This window comes from Carcharodon carcharias, chromosome 10 (genome assembly GCF_017639515.1).
Source record: "Carcharodon carcharias isolate sCarCar2 chromosome 10, sCarCar2.pri, whole genome shotgun sequence".
Taxonomy (NCBI): Eukaryota; Metazoa; Chordata; class Chondrichthyes; order Lamniformes; family Lamnidae; genus Carcharodon; species Carcharodon carcharias.
Window position 1 is genome coordinate 38,153,675 of NC_054476.1, and position 17,335 is coordinate 38,171,009.

The 17,335-nt window shown below is 45.3% G+C and overlaps 1 protein-coding gene across 8 annotated transcripts in view; it reads left to right on the plus strand.

Annotated features, from left to right (window-relative positions):
- Window positions 1–17,335, plus strand: part of LOC121282755 (ras association domain-containing protein 8-like) — a 70,680-nt gene that overhangs the window by 27,577 nt on the left and 25,768 nt on the right. For 3 of the 8 annotated variants that reach the window (XM_041196504.1, XM_041196502.1, XM_041196508.1), the window contains exon 2: window positions 1,194–1,288. The exons of 4 other annotated variants lie outside the window; for them this stretch is intronic. The gene's annotated coding sequence lies outside the window, so the exon portion shown is untranslated. Of the gene's footprint in view, window positions 1–1,193; window positions 1,289–11,731; window positions 12,019–17,335 lie in introns of those variants that run through there. One more of the 8 variants, XM_041196510.1, reaches the window with a different exon arrangement.

The following is a 17,335-nucleotide window of genomic DNA, read 5'->3' on the forward strand; positions in this document are numbered from 1 at the left end:
CAGCACAGTACTGAGGGGGATGCACTGCTGTTGGAGGGGCAGTACTGAGGGGGATGCACTGCTGTTGGAGGGGCAGTACTGAGGGGGATGCACTGCTGTTGGAGGGGCAGTAATGAGGGGTGTGCCGTGCTGTTGGAGGGGAGATTTACGTGTCCTTTGTGGCTCAGTGGGTAGCTTATTCGCATCTCAGTCAGAAGGTTGTGCACTCAAATCCAACACCAGAATCTTGAGTACACACTCCAAGCTGATACTCCAGCACAGTACTGAGGGGGTGCCGTGCTGTTGGAGGGGCAGTACCGAGGGAGCGCCGTGCTGTTGGAGGCGCCATGCTGAGGGAGCGCCGAGCTGTTGGAGGCGCCGTGCTGTTGGAGGGGCAGTACTGAGGAAGTGTTTGTTCTGCTATTCAATACATTTTAACTCCATTTATCTGCCTTGGTTCCATAACCCTTAATACCCATAGCTAGCAAAAAAAATCTATCTATTTCCGTTAAACACCTTAATTAGATCATCCCCTAAACTTGCAGGCACTACAACAATCCAACAGCTTCATTGGTGACTTATACTGATCCCAGCTTTTAATTTGAATTCAGTTAGTAAAAATTGGAAATAATCAATCTGCTTTGTTGGGAACTGAACTTCAAATCTCTGGATTATTAGAGCAGTTACAAAATCACTCCACTACTGTCTCCCTAAACTGGTTGATGTGAGTGGCTAACAAAGGGCTAAAAACAAAAAAAAGGGCTGTTGGATTTTCTTCAAAAACCTTGACTGTTATTTATGATGGTGGCGTGTGTGCGTGTGAGAGAGAGAGATGTCAGTGACCTGTGTGTGAGTAAACACAATCATGACATCCAATACTAATAACTCCTCTAAGCAAACATCTTTAGTCATTACTTACAAATTAAATTTTCATCAGCTTGACAGAATGTAGAGCCTGTTTCTCCGTCAGTGAGCGAGTGAGGCACTTTGTGGATTTTTAACGTAAGGTTTACAGCACAGAAACAGGCCATTTGGCCCAACTGGGTTATGCCAGTGTTTCTGTTCCACACGAACCTTGTTCAGCCCTATTTCATCTCACCCTATCACCATTTCTCCCTCAAATGTGCTTCTCTAGCTTCCCCTTAACTGTATCTATGTTGTTGGCCTCAACTTTCTGTGGTAGTAATTTTCACTGTCAAATTGTATCCCTGCAGATGTAGTGAGCTGAAAACCAGAATAGGCCACAGGGCAGGAGCTGGCCCTGGTTTATTAACTGAGATTTACAGTTTACCCCGTGCCTGCTGTCTGAGTGAGTGACCTCCGTGTATCTTGCCATGTGCAATCATATCTCATATTTATCTCTGATTTATGTTCGATCGTATGACTTACCCTCAATTGCATCACTCAATTGGAATGTTTGGCATTAACCGGTTTGTTGCCTTAGTAACCTATGTGGGTTGCATTAAGAATGTGTGAGATGGTGACAAGATGTAGAATCGGAATAATTACTGAGGTACAATCCACTGTCCCGGTGCTGAAATCATCCCGGTACATAGCCAACGAGGAAAATATTGTTCTCCTCATTTTACCCACTGTACAGGAATGGAAGGAGGCCATTCAGTCCCTTGAGCCTGTCACACAGAAACAGGAGGAGGCCATTCAGTCCATTGAGCCTGCTCTCCCATTAAGTTATATCATGGCTGATATGCATTTTAACTTCATTTTCCCCACTTCGGTTCTGTATTCCTTAATCCCTTTACCCAACAACAATCAATCTTGATTTTGAAACTTTAATTAAGCCCCAGCCTCAACAGCTTTTTGGGGGGGGGTGGGTGGGTACAGAGTTCCAGATTTCCACTACCCTTTGTGTGAAGAAGTGCTTCCTGACATCACTCTGAATGGCCTGGCTGTAATTTTAATTTTGTGCCCCCTTCTTCTGGACTCCCCCAACAGAGGAAATAGTTTCTCTCTATCCAACCTATGAACTACTCTTAATTATTTTAAACACCTCGATTAGAACACCCTGTACTGTTCTATACTCAAGGGAATTCATGCCTACTTTATGCAACCTGTCCCCATAATTTAACCCTTTTAGCCCTGGATCATTCTGGTAAACCTGTCCCTGTGAAGCTGGTGAAAAGAGGGGGTGAACCTTAGGCCTGAAAGGCATCCAACTGCCCCAATATATCAGGCCATTTCTCGGGTGTGCCTGACAGCTGCTGGAAACTGGTATGAGGCCCTTTACATCTGTGAAATCAGAAGAATCTTTAAAAGTGAGAAGACAAAACGCTAAAACTTTTAAAGCGAAATACAACAGATGCTGGAAACCAGAGCTGAACATCTGAAATGCAGATAACCCTCAGCAGCTGGGGGAGAATAGATCAGTTAACAATTTGAGTGAGTTTTTGAAAATGGACCCAAAGCACCGACCTGCTGTATCTTTCCAGCAGCTTGTGTTTCTTTAAAGGAGTTTCAATCATGGTTTTATAAATTGGAGTATGGAATACTAAAGAGGTGATGCTGAAACGGTTCAAATCACTGGTTCCTCCCCAGGTAGAATGTTGTCTCCAGTTTCAGTTGTCTGATCTCTGAGGAAGAATGTCAAAGCCTTGGAGAGAGCGCAGGAAAGATTGATAAGAGAGGATTCCTGGAATAAGGGTCTTTAGTTATGAACAGTTTGGAAAAGCTGGGGTTCTTTCATTACAGCAGAGGAAGGGAGATCTGTTGGAGGGGATCAAAATTACCAAGGTTTCAATAAGATACAAAGGGAACAAACTTTCCACAGGTCAATGAAATGGTAACTAGAGAAAAAAATGATAATCATCATCCCTCCAAGCCACGCATTATTCTGAGTTCGAACTATATCGCCGTGCCTTCACTGTCACTGGTCAAAATCTTGGAGCTCTCTTCCTAACAGCACTGTGGGTGTTCCTACACCACATGGACTAATTCAAGAAGGCTGCTCACCACCACCTTCTCAAGGGCAATTAGGGACAAGTGATAAATGCCAGCCTTGCCAGTGATGCCCACATGCCAAGAATGAATTGAAAAAGAACAATGGAAGAAGTTAGAATAATTTTAGGATAAAGAAAGACTTGCATTTATAATAGCTTTCACAATCACCAGCTATCCCAAAGTGCTTGACAGCCAATTAATTGCTTTGGGGGGTGCTTATGCAGAGAGTTGTTAAGACCTGGACTGACTAACCGGAAACTGAGGGATGCAGAATAGCTTTAAAGGGGAGGTGGGGGGGGGGGGGGGGGGGATAAAATATTTGAAAAAGCAAACATTTTAAAGGGTATGATGAAAGAGAATGGTAATTAGACAAAGGGAATATGTCTTTCAGACAGCTAACACAGGTGTGAGAGGCTGGATAGCCTCTCTGTGCTGGACCATCCTGATTTGAAGTCAGCATGGTCAAGCTTTGTACATTTTTGCTTTTGTACTTGATTAGTTGAACTGTCAAATCTAGTTGCAAAAAGTCATGGAATCAAAGGCCACTCCAAGGATTTACGTGCATGAAACAGGCTGACACTCCCAGTGCAGTACTGAGGAAGCCTGCACTGTCGGGGCACCGGCACTGTCGGAGCACCACATTGTCAGGGGGCTGGAGGCAGTACCAATGGAGTGCTACATTGTCAGACATGTGGTACTGTTGGGGGGAGGGGGGGCATCTCTTTTGGATGAGATGTCAAACTGAGGCCATGCCTGCCCTCTTTGACAGCTGATCCCATGGCTATTGTTCAAAGAAGAGCAGGGAAGTTATCCTGGTTTCCTGGCCAATATTTATCCATCAACCAACATCAGTAAAAAAAACATTGTGGTCATTATCACATTGCTGTTTGCAGAACCTTGCTGTGCACAAATTGACTGTAGTATTTTCTATATTGCAATAGTGATGACACTTCAAAAATACTTGATTGGCTGTAAAGCACTTTGGGACATCTTGAGGCTGAGAAAAATGCCACAGAAATGCAAGTTATTTAATTCTTTAGTTGCAGTGAGACTTGAAATTGCAGTAACCCCTGTGGGTGTTTGTCTGTTGGTGTACAGTTTGAAGTTACTGCGTAGATTCTCGGTCAAGCAATGGGACCAAAATGTTCTGTGTTCCCAAACTTCTAACCTTCCTGTGATCATCTCTTCCCATGTTACAGGTGAGGGAATCTCCTCATGTACACCTTTCGTTAGAAGCATATTTATGTTCTGAGCATAGTAGTTCAAGAGCCTTTGGTTATCTTGATAGCTTTCTAGATATGTTCCTGCAGTGAATATTTACTTGTTGGCAGTCACACATTGGTCCCTGAGGTTCGAGGCTGAGTAAGTTGGGTCTATACTCTGGAGTTTAGGAGAATGAGAGACGATCTCGTTGAAACGTACAAGACACTGATGGGGCTTGACAGGATAGACAGAGGTGCAGGATGAAGGATCTAGAACAGAAGGTGGTGGCAGGGGCACAGTCTCAGGATAAGGGGCTGGTCATTTCGGACTGAAATGAGGAGACATTGCTTCACCCAAAGGGTTATGAATCTTTGGAATTCTGTACTCCAGTGGTTGTCGACAGTCCATCATTGACTATATTTAAGGCTGAGGTAGACAGGTTTTTAGTCTGAGGGAATCGAGGGATATGGAAAGTGGGCAGGAAAGAGGAGTGAGGCCATGATTGTATTAAATGGCTGCTCCATGGTTTACTCCTGTTCCTATTTTTTAGGTCTGATTACATTCCTGTAAGGAGTGTCTCCTCATTGGTTAATTTAGAAAAAGCATCATAAATATAAAGGGTCGCCTATTTAAAAGAGATGAGGTGAAATTTTTTTCACTCAGAGGGTTGTGAGTCTTTGGAACTCTCTTCCTGAAAAGGTGGTGGAAGCAGAGTCTTTGAATATTTTTAAGGCAGAGTTGATCCTTGGTAAACTAGGGGGTGATAGGTTATTGGCGGTAGGTGGAATGCAGATTTCAGGTTACTGTCCAGTCAGCCATGATCTTATTAAATTGTGGAGCAGACTCGAGGGGCTGAATGGCCTATTCCTATCTTTACCAAAATATCCCCTCGCTGCCCCTCCACTAGGAACCCTTAAGGACATAGGGCTGAGTTTTACAGGGCACCGTGGTCTGCACCTCTCCACCACTCAGGTGAAAACTGGCTGAACCCACAGCCATTCAATGGCCGAATCTAGACTAGAGGTGAAACCTCAGCCCCACAGGGGTAGGGTGGCTTGCCTCAGAGTTGCTACTCAAAGGCCAACAGGTCTCCAGTACCGGCAGCACCACTGGGAGCTGAAGCCATTGCTGGTACTGCCTGCCCTCGGGGCTTGAGGAGGCGAGCTGTGCTAGATCCAGTCCAGGTGGGTCTTGAGTCTCCCCAGATGCCAAGCTGGAAGGTCCCCTGAGGGGAATGGAAGTGGCAGGAATTGCAAGACCATGGGTGGAGGGGAACTTTGGAGGATTGCACCTTTGGGGGAGGGGGGTGGTGCTGGTGCTCTCTGATGGGTTAAGGAGGGACCCTGCCCACCTGCCACCAGCCCATGCAGGGAAACCTCCGGAAAGAGATATGTAGAGGTTTACGGGGGGGGTTAGGACCCAGGCAGGTGAACGTACATGAAAGAATGTTCTGGTTGTGGTTAATATCAAAATAGGTGCGCAATTCAAACTCGATGTACTCTGGAAACTTGATTATTTTTTCACAGGAAGAGGAAATGGAGTGTAAGCACTGGCATGTGTTAAGGTTGGTGGTGAATCACATTGAGGTAAACAACAAGTTGTTAAGAGCAGTAACATGGGAGCCAATGCTGGTGAATGTAGAGGTGATGCATCTTTGTACTGACCTGGGTAAAGATTAACTGCACTGTGTACTCAGAGATTCAGGCTGCCTTTATAGTGCAGTCGGTGAGTGAATTGCACCACCCTCCTTTCCCCCCCCCCCCCCCCCCCCCCCCCCCCCCCCCCCCCCCCCCCCCCCCCCCCCCCCCCCCCCCCCTCCCCAATAGTTATAAAGCAGTGTCTGTCCCACTGTATGCTGTAGGGTGGAGTAGAGGAAAACCAGGGATAGGCCCACTATCCAACACAAGCTGATCGCTTGTGGGGGAGGTCAGGATTGGTCAGGAATCAGAGCAATGGGGGCATTCAGGAGGGATTGGGGGAGTCCAGGAGTAATGGGGGAATCCAGAAGGGGTTACTCCAGGAGGGTTGGGGAAATGGGGAGTAGTCTGGGAGGGAGGTGTCCTGTGACTGGTGTGGGCGGAGTTCGGAAGCGACCATTAGATTTAAGGTAGAGACAGGAGGAGGATGACTTTAGCAAAATGTACATTTTGTTGGTGAAACTAATTGGATAGTTCTTTCAAAGAGCCAACACAGACATGATGGACCAAATGGTACTCTACTGTGTTGTATCATTCTGCAAACACAATTCTGTGCATGTTGGGGAAGACGTGGCTGGCATGATCTCTGCACTCCTCCAATTCTGGACTTGTTAATGCCATTGAATATCAAGGGGAGATGGTTAAATTCTGTCTTGCTGGATATGGTCATTGCACAGCCATTATTGTAGTCACTCTGGCATTGGCAGCTGTGCCTTTAGCTGCCTAGGCCATAGGCTCTGGAACTCTTTTTTTATTTGTTCACAAGATGTGGGTTTCGCTGGCTAGGCCAACATTTATTGCCACCCCCCCACCCCCCATCTCTAATTGCCCTTGAGAAAATGGTGGTGAGCCGCTTTCTTCAGCAGCTGCAGTCCATGTGGTGTAGGTACACCCACAGTGCTGACTGGAAGGGAGCTCCAGGATTTTGACCAGTGATAGTGAAGGAATGACAATATATTTCCAAGGGTCCAAGTGCTGTGTGACTTGGAGGAGTACTTGCAGGCGGCAATGGTGTTCCCATGTATCTGCTGCCCTTGTCTGTCTAGATGGTAGAGGTTGCAGGTTTGAAACGTGCTGTCAAAGGAGCCTTGACAAGTTGCTGCTGGTAGATGGTACACACTGCTGTCACTGTGTTGGTGATCGAGGGAGTAAATGGTTCAGGTGATGGATGGGGTACTAATCAAGCAGGCGGCTTTATCCTGAATGGTATCGAGCTTCTTGAGTATTGTTGGAGCTGCACTCATCCAGCCAAGTGGAGACTACTCCATCACACTCCTGACTCGTGCCTTGTAGATGGTGGACATGCTTTGGCGAGTCAGGAGGTGAGTTACTCGCCACAGGATTCCTAGCCTCTGACCTGCTCTTGTGGCCACACTCTTTATGTGGCTGGTCCTGTTCAGTTTCTGTTCAATGGTGGCTCCCAGGATGTTGATGAAGGGTGACTTGTTGATGCTAATGCCATTGAATATCAAGGGTAGATGGTTAAGTTCTGTCTTACTGGATATGGTCATTGCCCAGTGCTCAAGTGGTGCAAAAGTTACTTGCCTTTTATCAGCCTAAGCTGGATCATCCAGGTTTTTGCTGAATGTGAGTACGGACTGCTTCAGTATCTGACAAGTTGCTGTGCAATCATCAACGAGCACCCTTCTGACAATACATCCATAAACCTCACTGCTTCTCTTTCCACCTTTTAAAACCTTCCTGAAAACCTACCTCTTTGACCACGTTTTTGGTAAACTGCCCTAATACCTCGTTCTGTGACTTGGTACAAATGAGATAAATGACCAGGTAATCTGTTTGGTGATGCTGATTTAAGAGATGGATATTGGTTCGGACACGCTCTCTCATTGCTGCCCCTCGGGCAGTGCAGAGCTGTTTTGGGAGTGTCAGCCTGGATTTTACTCTCCGGTCTCTAGAGTGGTACTTAAACTCAAAACCTTCTGACTCAGAAGAGGGTGCTACCCACTGAGCCCCATGGCTGGCGAGATGCACTCATTCACTAACAGTTTGCTATTGTAACTGAGATTGATGAGTTGCCTCCATAAATTTCCCCAAGTGTTGGAAACTCTCTCTCTCTCTCTGATTGTAATGCAATCCCCTAACTACCAGAATATACTTTAATAAAAGTGAAATTGGACTTATTACAGCAGAGTGAAGCAGTGACTCTGATGTTATCCACTACATGTCTTAAACACTCCGACTCTGGTAAAACAATGACTCCTCCAACTGTGCAGAGGCAAGCTGTGTGAGACCTGTTAGTACTTAAAGTTAGACCATCCTGTCCCTTGAACCCTCCCCCATATCATGGTTTCATCGATACTGGGTAGCAGCAGACTGTGTTATCAGGCTGGATAATGTTTACATGGAATTCTGTCAAAAGATTTGTAAGTGGTTAAACATTATACAGTTTACCGGTTTACACAGTGAATACACACTGGAATGACAAACTTCTAATTTCAGATAATAAGTCTATTGTAGAATGATGGGTGTTTAACTCACCCTCCCCCTGTCCCGCCACCTTACCTGCTCCCCTCTATGTAACACCTGCCGAATTACAAAAACAAAATTTTCATGAAAGAATTCCGGAAAGTTCAGGTACTTCCCAAAGCTCAACCAGAAATTGCATTTATATAGTGCCTTTCACAACCTCCGGTTGTCCCAACGTTCCTTTACAGCCAATGAAAAAAATTAGAAGTGTATTCACTGCCGTAATTGTTTTTTATTATTTGTTCTTGTGACGTGGGCATCCCTGGCTAAGTTAGCATCTGTTGCCCATCCCTAACTGACCTTGAGAGTGCTGTGGTGAGCTGCCTTCTTCCAGTCAAGATTTTGACACAGCGACAGGGAAGGAACGGTGATGTAGTCCCAAGTCAGAATGGTGCGTGACTTGGAGGGGAACTTGCAGGCGGTGGTCTTCCCATGTGTCTGCTGCCCTCGTCCTTCTGGGTGGTAGATGTCGCGGGTTCGGAGGGAAGTGATGAAGCAGCTGTTTTTTGAGGTATGCCTTTGGGTGCAGCCTTTGGACATGTTTTGCAGCGTTCTAGTTGTTTTGTTTGGTCTGCCTTCAGGGAACTCAGTGGAAGTGCTCACCAGCACCCGCAGCGACATCAGTGCCCACCGCCCTCCCCCTCCTGCCCCCACTGGCAGTGCTGAGCCTTTCTCACCGCGTGTTTCACGCCGGCTGCCCGGTAATTGGCCAACCTGCGTGAAATTGCGGTCGGGGACCAATCACGGTTGGGGGCTCGTTTCCAGTCCCGCTCCTGGGCCTGCCGATTGCACGTGCCTGATGAGCAGAAAATTCAGGCCCATGTATTCATCATCCTCGGTTAAAGCTGCTTAACCTACCTGCTTTCAAATTTGGAGCATCCTGTGCAAATATGGGATGACATTTTCTCAATTGCTGGGTTTGCACAGACTGAGTAGCTGTTCCTGAACTGTGTCTCCGCTGTCAGTCAACACTCTTTTTCTGTACTTAAGAGACAGGGAAAGAAAACTGGTCTAATGCTGATCTGATCGTTATCACTTTTTAGCTTTCCTCCAGAAGCAAAAGACACTCCAACATCCATTTTGCTAATAAAATGCAGATGTGAAAGAATTACAGAACAGTACAGAAGGGGGCCACTCGGTCTGTCATGTTTGTGCCGGCTCTTTGAAAGAGCTAGCCAATTTAGTTCCACTCCCCTGATCTTCCCCATAGCCCTCACCAATTCCCATGTGAAAGTTATTATTGAATGTGTTGCAGCAGCCATTCCGGGCAGTGCATTCCAGATCGTAACAATTTAGCAAAGCTGCTGGGGGCAGGGTGGGGGGTGGTGGGAGAAGCTGGCGAACGGAGCAGGTTTCAAATGGCCTCAGGAGACAGAGTGGAAATTTTAAAGCAAAATACTGGGAAAGCGGGAGATCTGAAATAAAAACAAAAGCGCTGGAATAACTCAGCAGGCCCGGCAGCATCTGGAGAGAGAAACCGAGTTAGCATTTCGAGTCCAATGTGACTCTCCTTCAGAGCTGAAAATTTATCACCAATTAATTATCACATTTATCACTGATTTGAATTATCACTTCAGAAGTGATAATTGGTCCTCTCTCTGGGCCTGCTGCTAAGCTGAGAACAGAGTGATAAGACAAAGTAAAAGTCAGTAAATAGCAAGAAAGGAGCAGTGTTTATACAACAACTTGCTGTAAAAGTTAATGATTCCCTGGTTCTCAGTGATGTTGGGTTAAGGGTCATGCACATTTTAGCTATGAAAATATTTTCGGAGCAGGTTCTCACGAGCTGCTGCCTGAGGAAGGGAGGATTGAACTCTGTGTTTATTCTAATGCATTCTTAGTGTGCCAGTTTCTGTGTTGGTCAGGGTCAGAGAGCTCAGAACAGGTCAGAGAACATTCCACACAATAGACATGTAACAGGTGGAAGACGTTACAAACTTAAAGAGCAGGAATGTGGAGGAGCATTTTCTGACTAGTTTAATAGTGACTAGTTTACTAGTAACAACCTGCATTTTTAAAGTGGTAACAATTCACAAGACACTTCACAGGAGCATTATAAGACAAAATTTGCTGATTATTCATTATTATATCCCTGGCGCCAGAAACCAGCCCACCTCAGCAAACAAACCCCTCCAAACAGCTTCACTGCCAATGTCGCATATCTGTTGGCTTTTTAAAAATTTTAGAGTTCCCTTCCTCTTTTCTGCTCTTCCTCACCATCTCTCTTGCTTTGTCTTTCTCTTGTGCTCTCTCTTGCCTTCCCTTCCCCCCACTGTCTTTCTCACTCCCTCTCTGTCTCTGTCCCACTCTCCACCCTGTTTCTCTCTCTCTCTCTCTCTCTCTCTCTCTCTCGTGTGCACTCTCTCTCCCTCACCATGTCTCACTCCTTCACTCTCTCCCAAAAGTGTGTGTGTGTCTCTCTCTCTCTCTCTCTCCCCTGTGTTTCTTTCTGTTGCACTTTTTTTTTCTCCCTCTCCATTTCTGGATTCTCACCATCTGTGTGCACCCCCCCACCCCCAGCAGTCCACTCTGTCCAATTTCCATCTCTCTCTCTCTCTTACCGTTAAAGCAGAGTATTATTTATATCAACTAGTGGGAGACAACACCACAGTGTTATTATAAATCCTGTCCATTGGGTATATTCTGTCACTAAGCGTGGAGACAGGGTGTGCAGCACAAGCAGGGACTTATTCACAATAACCTACTCACTGGATATTTGACTGACACAGGTGTTTCTGTAATCAGTAAAGAGCTTGTATTTACTTCTCACAATTGCAGAGTTGCAGCAAAGCACTTAAAAAAATTGTTTATGCTGAGTGTCACGGGCAAGGCCAGCATTTATTGCCCATCCCTAATTGCCCTTGAGAAGGTGGTGGTGAGTTGTCGCCTTGAACGGCTGCAGCCCATGTGGTGTCGGTACACCCACAGTGCTTTTAAGGAGGGAGTTCTGGGATTTTGACCCAGTGACTGAATGGGATGGTGGTATAATTCCTAGCCAGGATAGGTTATGGCTTGGAGGGGAGCTTGCAAGCGATGGTGTTCCCATGTGTTTGCTCCCCTTGTCCTTCTAGGTGATAAGAGGCCATGGGTTTGGAAGGTGCTGTTGAGGGAACCTTGGCAAGTTGCTGCAGTGCATCTTGTTGATGGTACAACTGGTGTCACTGTGCACTGGTAGTGAAGGGAATGAATGTGTAAGATGGATGGGGTGCTGATCAAGTGGGCTGCTTTGTCCTGGGTGGTGTTGAACTTCTTTAGTATTGTTGGAATTGCATTCATCCAGGTGATGAAGTTATGTGTAGTGTTGTAAAGTAGGAATCATGGTTATCAATTTATTCACAGCTCCTTATGTTTTTTATATCCACTTGAGTCGGTAGATGGGGCCCTTGCTTTAACCTATCATCTGAAAGACACATCTCCTTAGCACTTCCTCAGTGCTGCACTGGGATTGTCAACTTGGATTTTATGCTCAAATTTCTGGAATGGGACTTGAATCCACGACCTACTGACTCGGAGGCGAAAGTGCAACCCACTCAGCCGCAACTGACAGTAAATAAGCTAAAAAAAAAATCAACCACGAAAGCTGCCCAAATGGAGAGTGTCTCTGCTAATCCTTCACTACTCTGCTGAATGGTTTACCTTGTTGCTGTGGTAACATCCCATCTTCAATGGATGTGTGACTCGAATACAAGCTTTGATGGTGAGTGCCAATGGCTGAAGTAAGCACTGAATGTCAGTATCATAGTCCATCCTTACGTACCTTCCATGTACAGACTGTCCAGGAAAAAGCAGAGATCAGCCCTAACACTTGGGCTTCTTATATCTGCTGCACTGTTTTACAATGTGGCTGAGATCAGCTCACTCAGTACTTCCCAGGAATTGAACCAGAGGAGTGTGTATCTCAGCTCACCATTCCATACACTCTTGGAGCTACAACATGGCTGCATGTGAAGATTGTCAACGGAACCAGGTTTGATCTTTTAAAGGAGCCATTCCATTCATCAGCCCTCCCACACAGCCACCCCATGATTCACTAAATGCATCATGTCAATGAGCCATGCAGGCAAGGCCAGTCATGAGCTCTAGTTCAGGTCTGAGCTGAGTAAGACTGAACATATGAACAAGGAGCAGGAGTAGGCCATTCGGCCCCTCGAGCCTGCTCTGCCATTTAATAAGATCATGGCTGATCTGATAGTAACCTGACACCTGCATCCCAGCTACTGCTAATAACCTATCACCCCTTTGCTTACCAAGAATCTATCCACCTCTGCCTTAAAAATATTCAAAGGCTCTGCTTCCACCACCTTCTCAGGAAGAGAGTTCCAAAGACTCATGACCCTCTGACTGAAAAAATTTCGCCTCATCTCAGTTTTAAATGGGTGACCCCTTATTTTAAACAGTGACCCCTAGTTCTAGATTCTTCCACAAGAGGAAACATTCTCTCCACTTTCACCCTGTCAAGACCCCTCAGGATCTTATATTTTTCAATCAAGTCACCTCTTACTCTTCTAAACTCCAGTAGATACAAGCCTAACCTGTCCAACCTTTCCTCATAAGACAAACCACACATTCCAGGTATTAGTCTGGTAAACCTTCTCTGAACTGCTTCCAACGCATTTACATCCTTCCTTAAATAAGGTGACCAATCCTGTACACAGTCCTCCAAATGTGGTCTCATTAGTGCCCTGTACAACTGAAGTATAACCTCCCTACTTTTTTATTTCAATTCCCCTCATAATAAATGATATCATTCTATTTGCTTTCCTAGTTGCTTGCATAATAGCCTTTTGTGGTTCATGCACTTAGATACCCAGGTCCCTCTGCATCTCAGAGCTCTGCAATCTCTCACCATTTAGATAATAAGCTTCTCTTTTATCCTTCCTGCCAAAAAGGACAATTTCACATTTTCCCATATTATACTCCATCTGCCAGATCTATGCCCACTCACTTAACCTATCTATATATGTTTGTAGCCTCCTTATGTCTTCTTCACAACTTACCTTGCTATCTATCTTTATGTCGTCAGCAAATTTGGCAACCATCCCTTCAATCCAATCGTCCAAGTCATTTATACAAATTGTAAACAGTTGAGGTCCCAGCACTCAACCCTGTGGCACACCACTTGTCATATCCTGCCAACCTGAAGAAGACTACTCTCTGCTTCCTGTTAGCCAGCCAATCTTCTATCCATGCCAATACGTTACCCCCTATACCATGAGCTTTTTTTTTCTAAGAAAGAGAAGACTGAGGGAGGTTTAAACCTGAAAAAAATTAATCGGCTAAACTGAGAGATCATGTTTCCACTACTCGGGGAGATCATAGCTTGGAGGCGGTCAGTAATAAATCCATTAAGGATTTCAGGAGAAACCTCTTTCCTAGAGAGTGGTGAGAATGTGGAACTCATTACCACGGGAGTGGTTGAGACGAATAGCATAATAGAAACTTTTAAGGGGAAAGAGAGATAAACGCATGGGAGAGAAAGGAATAGAAAGATATGCTAATAGAGTAAGATGAAGATGGGTGAGAAGACATTATTGTGGTATATTAACACCGGCACAGACCATTCGGGATGAATGATTGTATTTATAGCACCAAAACCAATGGCACAATTCAGAGATCAGTGGAGTTTCTCCCTGATAGCCTGGACCAATATTTATCTCTCGACCAAATAGCTAAAACTGGTCATTATCACATTGCTGTTTGTGGGAGCTTGCTGTGCACAAATTGGCTGCTGAGTTTCCTACATCACAACAGTGACCACACTTCATTGGCTGTAAAGGCCTTGGGACATCCTGAGGATGTAAAAGGCATTATAGAAATGCAAACTTCTATTCCTGCTTTAAGAAACCTTTGTATTTCCCAGCAAACCCTCCTCATGCTTCTGTAACTCTTCTCTCCTCTGCGACATACTCAGGAAATGTTTGAATAAACGCACCGCTTAAAGGTGAAATGAAAACAGAAAATGCTGGAAATACTCAGCAGGTCAGGCAGCATCTGTGGAGAGAGGGACAGAGTTAACACTTCGGGTCTGTGATCTATTGTCAGAACAGAAGTAAAGAAAATGGTTGCCATCGTGAATTTGCACAAATGTTAAAAGTGGTTTCTCTGGTTTGTGGATGTGAATGTGCTGGCTGATCAGAGGGAAGCTGATTTCAGTCCTGTAAACACGAAGCTGGCTCAGGATTGAACTCTCGCAACATCTAACCTACACAATGGCTAAGGCAAAGTACAAAATATCCCAAGGCAATAGCATGCAAGGGATTGGCTGAAAAACATAGCGAGAGAAGCAGTTTCTCTTCCACAATCACTTCTAATTTGTATAGGACAAAATAAATTGGGTATAGGAGATATATTTCCATATTTCAATAGTGACTACACTTCAAAATTACTTCATTATTTATAAATATAGCGTTTTCGGATATCCTGAGTTTGTTAAAGGTGCTATAAAAATGTAAATGTTGTTTGCTTTCTCCTTTGCTTGTACAGTAGCTCTTTTTCTCTCTCATTCTTGTAACCGTGTGCGTACAAGCAGTGAGCATGAAATGTCAATGCCGCCTTTTGTGGTTTCACAGGTGATTTGATTGTTTGCTTCACTCCTGCAAAGTTCCGGTTAATCACTAGCCACAAGTTCCTTTCTGCCAGTGGGTAAATTATGTGTGAGCTGTTGGTTTGTGACTTGCTACAGGACTGTGTTGCAAAGGGTAGAGTGGTGAATTCACCACTGGTTAACACAGGTTTGGGGAAGTGCATTGTGCCCAGACTTGTTCTGTCCTGCCACTCATCTCCGCCTAGAGTATTTGAATTTTACAGCAAGGAAGGAGGCCATTCAGCCTCCTTTCTTGATGCTTTTCAAATTTCTTTTCCAAATATTTATTCACTCTCCTTTTTAGAAGCTATTCTGGATTCTGCTCCCTCTCCCCACCTCCTGGGAGTCTCAGTAACCCATGTATAAAACAAATTGTCCTGACCCCACCCTTCAGGAACTTAGCCCTCAGGCCTGTTCTGCCATTGAGATAGGTCATGTCAGACCTGTATCTTAACTCCATCCATCCGCATTAGTTCCATTAATTATTCTTATCTACTAAAATTCTATCAAACGTTGTTTTGAAATTTTCAATTGACCACCGCCCTCCTGCCCCCACCCCACCAGCCTCAACTGTTTTTTGAGGGAAAGAGTTCCAGATTAACACTAATGCTGATCTTATTTTTTTGAATTATGAAAAATTGCAGAATTTCTCGAAAGTTAGATTATCCTAATTTTCACAGCCTGTTTAACATAGGCTAACAATACCTTTTAAACAGTGTGCACAAACGTTCGATGGTTCAGCACTCCCTCTGTACTGCTCCCTCCCGCAGTGCAGCAGCCTCTCCATCGGTACTGCCCCTGCCCCCTCCCGCAGTGCAGCGCTCCCTCGGTACTGCCCCTGCCCCCTCCCGCAGTGCAGCGCTCCCTTGGTACTGCCCTGAAGCATCAGCATCGATTATGGCCAGAATTTCCTAGCCTCTCACACTGGCAGGATCTTCCATTCCCATCGACGTGAATGGAGATTTCAATGGCTCACTGGCCCTGCCATGGGAGAACCTGCTGCGAGAGGGTCTGGAAATTCCGGCTGATGTGTTCAATTGCCTTCAATTTGTTTTGAAGCCACAGCTTCTGTCTTGGGTGAGAGAGCTGCCTGCTGAACTGGGGCTAAGCCTTCCCGAGGTGCTGCTGCTGCACCGCCCCCCAGCCCGGTCTGCCTTCGGGAGACTGAGTCCGGCAGCACCTGATGCACGGGTATCTCGCAGACCGATTGGAAAAATTCCACACAACCCCAGTTCCATGGCCGTAATTGGCCATTGCAGAACTCTGAGGTGCAGAGGGATCTGGGCGTTCTAGTGCTTGAATCACAAAAGGCTAGTATGCAAGTTCAGCAAGTAATTAGGAAAATTAATAGAATGTTATCATGTATTGCGAGGGGAATTGAATACAAAAGTAGGGAGGTTATACTTCATTGTACAGGGCGCTAGTGAAATCACATTTGGACTACTGTGTACAGTACTGGTCACCTTATTTTAAGAAAGGATGTAAACATGTTGGAAGCAGTTCAGAGAAGGTTTATCAGACTAATACCTGGAATGGGTGGTTCGTCTTATGAGGAAAGGTTGGACAGACTAGACTTGTATCCGCTGGAATAAAAGCAAAAAACTGGATGCTGGAAATCCAAAACAAAAATAAAAATACCTGGAAAAACTCAGCAGGTTTGACAGCATCTGCAGAGAGGAACACAGTTAACGTTTCAAGTCCATATGACTCTTCAACAGAACTGAGGAAAAATAGAAGAGAGGTGAAATATAAACTGGTTTAAGGTGGGGGGGGGGATAGATAGAGCTGGCCAGAGGCCAGTGATAGGTGGAGATTGCCAAAAGATGTCATAGACAAAGAGGTGTTGAAGGTGGTGATATTATCTAAGGAATGTGACATTGAGGGTAGAAAGCAGGACGAGCAAGGTACAGATAGCCCTAGTGGGGGTGGGGTGAAGGGAAGGGATCGAAATGGGCTAAAAGGTAGAGATAAAACAATGGATGGAAATACATTTAAAAATAATGGAAATAGGTGGGAAAAGAAAAAAAAATACAAATTATTGGAAAAATGGGGGATCGGAAAGAGGGTGGGGATGGAGGAGAGAGTTCATAATCTAAAGTTGTTGAACTCCAATATTCAGTCTGGAAGGCTGTAAAGTGTCTAGTCGCAAGATGAGGTGCTGTTCTTCCAGTTTGCGTTGAGCTTTACTGGAACGTTGCAGCAGGCCAAGGACAGATATGTGGGCATGAGAGCAGGGTGGAGTTTTGAAATCGCGAGCGACAGCGAGGTCTGGGTCATGCTTGCAGACATACCGAAGGTGTTCCGCAAAGCGGTCACCCAGTCTGCGTTTCGTCTCTCCAATGTAGAGGAAACCACATTGGGAGCAGCGAATGCAGTAGACTAAATTGAGGGAAGTGCAAGTGAAATGCTGCTTCACTTGAAAGTAGTGTTT